This window comes from Zootoca vivipara, chromosome 7, assembly GCF_963506605.1.
Source record: "Zootoca vivipara chromosome 7, rZooViv1.1, whole genome shotgun sequence".
Lineage (NCBI taxonomy): Eukaryota > Metazoa > Chordata > Lepidosauria > Squamata > Lacertidae > Zootoca > Zootoca vivipara.
In genome coordinates, this window is record NC_083282.1 from 41,325,119 (window position 1) to 41,333,182 (window position 8,064).

Consider the following 8,064-nt stretch of genomic DNA (forward strand, 5'->3'; position numbering starts at 1 on the left):
GTCACTCAGAGAGAGGGGCAGTTTCAGGCCACACCTTAGAGTTTCCAGCACTTTGACACTCAAGTGTTACACCTCAGTCATGCTCCACTGACTCCATCCTCTCACCTCTTCCATGCAGGGCTGTGAAGTCTAGACCATTTAAACCACCTTATCTTTCTCGACAGTTGCTTTCCAGAGAAATGCATATTTAATGATCTGCCTCTAGGCTTAAAAGATATGACAAAAACACTTTAATGCGCATCTTTACTGTATTTATTCATTGGTGCTATAGTGTTTAGTCTCTACGCAATTCCCAAAGATCTGCCCATAATAGAGGACGTTCGTGTATTCTGGAAATTTGATTTCCAAAATTACAGTCATGGAATATTTCTCAGGGCAAAAATTTAGTCAGAACGTTCAGGTAGAAAATAGAGAGAAAAAAGATTTTAGGGATTTGTTTTAGGGACTGTTCTGGTTTAAGACAAAAGACAGTAATGCTTTTCTATACTATACAAGAGAATATTTTTAAGTCTTGCACTGGTTGTGGAAGCTTCTTTGCATCTGAGAAAATAAAAATCCAGATAAACCATGTCACAAACTTTTCACTGTCCACCCACAATAAAAACACTTTCGATAAGGATATTTTCATTTATATTTGCAATAAAAAAGAGTTTGTTTCCCAAACGTATTCACTATTCTTATGTTTGCTTCAAGCAGCCTAGTCTATAAACTAGAACCTGCTCATACTATAGCCAACTCAGATTAACAATTTTACACACAGACACACAGACACACACAAATGCTCTCACTGAATGTTCTGAGCAAAACGATTTTGTGTGCCATCTGAAATTAGCTAAAACATTTCCAAGCTATTAGAAACTGATTTGTTTGTCAGTTTCTAATGCAGCCACATCTGAGAAAAACACTGCCATGGGCCATGCAGCATACACATCTTCCACTGAGACCACAATATTACTATACAATATAACCCATAACGAAAATACAGAAGTGAAAACTGAAATAAAAGCAACTCACTGAAAAAGAAAATTGTACACTGTTTAAATAACTGTAAGCTTCCCTTTTGCTTCTGGATCTGATTGCTGTCTACTAAAAACTAAGAGATTCAACTAACCCATTTCGAAACTTAAAAACATCAAGTAGTATGACAGTAGAGTAAATGGCTGGGCAAGAGGATGGTGAACCCCAACTGTAACATGCAAGTTTCATTTGTAATAGTGATTTTGAATTAATTTCTGAGAGGTTAACAAAAATTAAACAGAGAGTAAAGAAATCCTTTCTCCACCCTTTTCTCTGTCTCCACGCACTTCATTAGCCACAGTTTTTTAAATGTCCAGAATCATTATTCAGCTCTTTGTCTTAAAATACAATTGCAGATACAAGCATAAATTGGCTGTCTTGCCAACCTAAAAATCCATGCATTTTGTACAATGTGCACCAACATCGAGAACCACACAAGAAAAATATTTAAGAGAATTGAAATAAATAAATAAAAACGCAAGTGAAAAACAAAACAAAACCACAAGGCAAATACACCAATGTCCACAGAGGCCTCTCTCTAAAGACAAAGGCAGAATCCTATTGTTGGGGCTGGGGGAACAGTCTTATTATCAGATTTCCAATAGGACCATTCATCTTTCGGGGGGGGGGGGCTGACCAGTGCATCACCAGCAGTGACACATTTTGTAAAGCAACAAAATTTTCAACAAAGTCTCTCAACCATAAACCGGGAGAAGCCTCCAAGAGGAGATGCTATTTTCATGAAACCCCCTTTATCTCCCCCTCCCCCCAAAAAACTTGACTCAAAATGCAGCTAATCCATTTTCAAAATGAAACCACACGAGTCCTTTTGTAACTCCCTCTTCTTCCTTACCATAAATGAGCAGTTTCTTGACTCATTAATGACAGTTTCCCGTAAAAGAAGTGATCTCATAGCACTGTGTCCCTCTCTACCATGCATATATCCCAAAGGTTGCGGGTATCTTAGCATCAGGAACCGCTAGCAAGCTTTCTCTGTATACAGAGTCCAGATGGACTATACTAGAAGCCAATTCAGCGTTAATAACTACCTACACTGTGCAGTTAAGAAGCCTTGCGTGGCATAATGTCCTAGGCAACAGCAGCTGATTAAAACCACAAATAATAGAGAATCCTGTTATCCAAAATGATTGATGGGATGTGTTGTTTAAAAAAAGAAAAAAGAAAAATAAAGGATTTCTACCCCCCCCCCTTTTCTTTTAAATCTCTCACTTTTGAGGATGGAATCTTTTCTAAACATATGGAGAAGAAGAAGAAAAACCAAACACTGCCCAGAAGATGTGACAAAATATTACCTCATTATTTAACAAAGCAGCACTAAGCGTCCTGGTGATTTCAAACATCTTGCCACAGATTTTGGTTTTAGAGAAACAGAAAAGAGAATCCTTTGCAAATCCAGTCCTCTATCAGCACAGGGGGAGTCAAATTTCCTGCACACAACAATGTTTTCTCCCTAGATTTAACACATTAAAACACCTAGTCAGTGAACTGCATTTTCCCTCTTCGCATACAGAGCAGACTCACTCCTGTAACATGTACTGCTCTCTTTTGCCTGCTACTCCAAAGCATGGTTGTTACTTAAACTGTTCTTTAAAGTAACAGTTCACTCTCTAGCCACCAGGTGGGCAGTGTGGAATGATTCAAAACGAACATCTTGAGACTGCAACTGAACAGCTCCTAACTGTGGCTCCTTACACAAATAAAATGCCAAGTATTTATAAGGGACAAAGGTGTGGCTTGCATGATTGTATCGTCTGCTTTGTCAAAACATAAATGAATCATGCACAGCTTTTGTGGGGGGAAATAAATGAGCGATTTCAAACATTACTTACCAGGTTACAGGTAGGTAGCCGTGTTGGTCTGGATCGAAGTAAAATAAAAAAATTCCTTCAGTAGCACCTTAAAGACCAACTAAGTTTTTATTTTGGTATGAGCTTTCGTGTGCATGCACACTTCTTCAGATTACTTACCAGGGTTCCCCCTCCTAAGAAAACAAGGCATCTTAAATGAAAAGCCCCAAATACCACTTTTGAAAGGGTTTAGTAAAATGTTAATTAAACTTCAGCATTGTCCCCTTTGCTCAGTTTAGTGGAATTCTATAACAATCCTGTTCAACTCAAGTCTAGTTGCTTGGAATACAGTAACCCTGCAACTTATGTGCATTTTACCTTGTGCGCATTCTGCTTCACATGCTTGGCAAATAAATAAATAAATAGGGAGCAGAAAGGGGGTGGACTTCCAGGAAAATAAGACTTTGGCAATCCCACCCACCATTGAATCCAATGTATTTTGACTACACACGGTTTTTGCTTTAGACGCGATCGCTGGAACATGACCCCCACGTAAACTGCAGGTTTAGGGTCATGTTTGGATGCAAAGCTTACAATGCCTACAGAAAAGCTGAGCATCCTAGCTTTTATGCCACTTGCAAGTTCTTGCTTGATGTTTATAGTCCTTGTGACTGAATGGATAAGCTAAATGTGATGATTAAAATAATTTTTTAAAAAAATCATCTCAGTGTGTGATTTCCAGCTAAAACAAAGCACCTTTGAGTTTAGGTTGTGGTAAAGGTAAAGGTAAAGGTAAAGGGACCCCTGACCATTAGGTCCAGTCGCGGACACTCTGGGGTTGCGGCGCTCAACTCGTATTATTGGCCGAGGGAGCCAGCGTACAGCGTCCGGGTCATGTGGCCAGCATGACTAAGCCGCTTCTGGCAAACCACAGCAGTGCACGGAAACACTGTTTATCTTCCCGCTGGAGCGGTACCTATTTATCTACTTGTATGTTGACATGCTTTCATGGATTCAAACCACCGACCTTCTGATCAGCAAGCCCTAGGCTCTGTGGTTTAACCCTCAGCGATACCCGCGCCCCTTTTAGGCTGTGGTACTGGGAACAAAATAGTACCTTTTCTAAGCAACTGCAAGGCCCCGTTCAGATATCTACAATCCAGATTTGTGTATTACATTTCATGGAGAATGTAAACAAGAATGTAAACATTGAAATTCAGGTATATAAAGGGTTGCATGCAACTAACTGTCCAAGCAGAACTACTACAGATAACTCTCACTCTCTCCTCCTGCCCCTGAGCCCCCCCCCACTCACCCAGATCTGCTCTGGGTTTCTCTTCAATCCTCCAGAGTAGATTTGGTGGTAGGGATGGATACCAGGGAGAAGGCAAAGTTCCATTGTGCAAGCAAATTTAACTCCCCTCACATAGTGACTTAGTTAGATTCAACGCAGAGAATTCCAGACTCAACTGTGGTGGTTGAAGAATATGTCTACTAATGTCATCAAAATGTAGTGCAGTTTTCTTTTAGAGGCGTACCACCCTCACCTGACACAATTAGTATTTCCCAATGAAATAAATGATGATCCCAATCATTTTCTTTTTCTTCACATAAACATCACATTTCCTCCTGCCTGCTATAGTACTATTTCCCCATATTTACATTGAAAAATAAATGGTACAGTATATCCCTTTTATAAGGAAGTATTGATATACACATTTTCTTCTGTTCAATTAGGTCCCTCTGTTAATCTCCCGAACATTAATTTTAAAGTATAACTTCAAAGCATAATTGCTGTTTTAAATAAAATATTCATGGCTTCCTAGATTTTCAAGATTTGTTTTCATTATCCTGCTTGTTAAGAGCACTTTTTTATAATGGAGCCAAACAGCAAAGGGAAAGTGGAGGTGTACAGACATAAGACACATTTTTAAGAAGCCGAAATCCCCAAAGCGAAATGCAGCCAATCAATATCAAACAACTGACATACCACCATATGCCATACTGCACACCAGACCAATGTGACTGAAACAGATCTCCAACAAAAAGAGCAGTACTCTCATTTTCAATCTATTAGTGAAGGAAGAAAGCTTTCATGTGCAAGGAGTCAACACTACAGATCAGAATACAACTACACACCTTTCTCAAACCCAATTCAGATGTTATATCTGAATTCAAAATGTGCAGGGAAGTATGTGAACACACCTAAGGTGTGTGCAAGGAATGGATGTGTCAAATGCCATACTGTACCACATTATGAAATAGAAATCCTGTTAAGACTCCAAGCTAATGTGAAAATAGGAAGTTATTTAAATAGTAAGTTATTTAAAAGATGTACTGAAAACTATGCAAACCACTTTGAAATGACAAAATTATGCAGCAACCACAATTACGTTCTACAAAAACTAGTACAGTGGTACCTCCGGTTGCGGAAGGGATCCGTTCCGGAGCTCCAGTCGGATCCCAAGGTTTCTGCAACCGGAGGGACCGCTTTTGCGCATGTGGCGGTAGAGCGCTTCTGCACATGTGGCGAAACCCGGAAAAATACTTCCAGATTTGCCACGTTCCCATCCTGAAAGATACGCAACCAGAGGTGTGCGTATCCAGAGGTACCACTGTACAATTAATGGACACTACTACAGAGCAGTCATTTGGAAGAGAAATATTTTTAAGGCAATGATTTAGGTACAAAAAGTGGCTCAGAGGACCTCTTCAGTAACCAAAGTTTGTGACATAACACTATTAAAGCTTTAATTGTATAGTAAAGAGGCCTTTAAGAAATTCCGCAACTTCCCTGCTTCTCTTTTCCTCAGATTCCAAGCTGGTTCTGCTCTAAATCTGGGACTCACACTCACATAACAGGACATAAAACTAAAATGGGAAGTCTTTTTCAAAACCCCTGAGAAGGATGAGCCTTTACCCACCTGGAAACAATACCATTTGGGTCAGAAGAAAGCATGCAAGCAAGCTGTGGTTTTCTTTTATCCTCCAATTATTGAAGTCGTTTTTATTCCGCCTTGAATAATTATTTTCACAATTAAAACAATGGAACAGTAATAAAACTATCATTAAAACTGTAGCAAGTAAAAATAAATAAACAAATAAATCAACGACATATATAAACATTAAAAATTGATAAACAGGCCATCGCAGGTCACTCATTAAAAACCTTATGAAATAAAAATGTTGCCAGAACCCTTCAAACGCAGAAGATAGTGGGCTTGGCAGAACTCCCTAAAAAGGGAATTCCAAAGCTGACCTTCCTTTCTCCACCTCCCCTCCCCCAGTATAAACATTTAACATTTGTTCATTTTCAAACTAAGAGGTTTCTTAGAATATTCTAGCAATGAAAGACAATTAGCATTTTTAACTGTAGAAAAACTAGCAGCACAGAGATCTACACTGCCATATGCTACTAACTTCCAATGGAACATATTCCAATCCAGAAACAGATTTATGGTTCCCCCCCCCCCTGGCATTTCCTCTCACATTTTATAAGGATTCTTCAATGCAACAAGCGCTCTCTCTTAATATCACTACATGCTTTGTTTACCTGTGTCTAGAGACACCCTGCTCTGTTCAGATAAAACTTAATTGTTCTTCGGACACTGGACAATAAGGGACCTTTAAACTATCCTAATAAACTAGCAGTGCTTTGTTTTTAAGAGTTGTTTCGGAACAAAAACAATGGCACCAGATTACCTGTTACTACACTGCACTGGTCAAAAAATGCGGTATTTTTTAAATCCTGCCAACTTATAGTATGACAAGCATTACGGAAATAAACATATACTTTAGGCAAGGCAATCCTAACTGGCAGATTCACAGGCAGGAGGGGGTTAGGAACAAACACAGCTGCTGGCAGAAAACCTTTGCTAGCAGAGGAGTCTAACAGGTACGAAAGACCAAGACATATTCACAGATAGGTCTGCAGGACAGATCTGCTGCTGGCTTTCCTTTCACTGGGGCTTCCTAATGTTAGGCCTTGAAACAGGCCTTTCCAGAAAAGGGATAGGATCCCTTCAATCCAAGGCCGCTTCATTCATTGCAGAAGCCCTAGGAAAAGGTTCCTCCCTCTACAGCACCTTGGAGTTGGCATAAAAAATAATGCCTGCCCCTACACCACTGGAGCCAATGTGGGAGGGGAATTAAAGAAAGGGAAAAAAGGCATTAAAGAAAGGGGGGAAAGGCATTAAAGAAAGGGAAAAAAGCATAAAAGTGCTGTTAGAGGAACATTATCCCTGAGGCCATTTTTAGTTGCTGTTTTTAAATTAGGTCTCATTGTTCTAAAAACCAGTAATTTTTTTTTAAAAAAAATTAAGTAATCCCAGGAAAATCCCATCTCAATTACACTCACATATATTACTACAAATCCTACTAAATGTAAGCCATTCTAGTCTGATCCTGAATTACTGAGTTGCGTAATTGTATACCATGTACTGTAGTTATTCTAGCTCTAGTGAAGGGAAATTTGGAATGTTCATTTACACAACCCAATTGAATAAATTATAATCCTAAACAGTGGTGTGGACTTTTAAGAACAATTTGAAATGGAAAATGTTATGATTTACATAGTGACCTAATTTAAAATGTTTATTTTACCTGTATTTAGTCAACAAAGCAAAAAAGCTCAGTCAGTAGAGCTATGAGAATCTCAGGGTCATAGGTTTGAGCCCCACATTGGGCAAAAGATTCCTGCATCGCAGGGGGTTGGAATAGATGACCCTCAGGACCCTTCCAACTCTACCATTCTGAATCCATGAACTTTGCAACTGCCACATATTTATCAGCAACTGGCATCCATTTTCCACAAAACAATAAAGCACTGGAAGAAGGATCCACCCCACATCACTGAAAATTTCAAAAAAAGCAAAATAGCAAATATAACAGCAGGAATTAGAAATGAATTCACAACAATTTCATACGGTCTTCCAGATACTCAGCAACTCTTTTTAAAAAACTGTTATCCTTTTATTTACATTATCAGTACCGTCGAACCTCCATTTATGTAACCTCTGGTTACGTAAACTTCAGGATGCGTGCACGGCAAACCCAGAAGTGTTTTACCAGGTTTCGCTGCGCATGCGCAGAAGTAGTCCGCAGGTTGCGGAAACCTCGGGATCCGATTGGACCTCCAGAGCGAATCCCGTCTGCAACTGGAGGTACCACTGTATACAACAATCTTGTTCAAAAAACTTAAAATCAAAGTTGTAAAAAACTTGCTTTAAGCCGTTCTCTC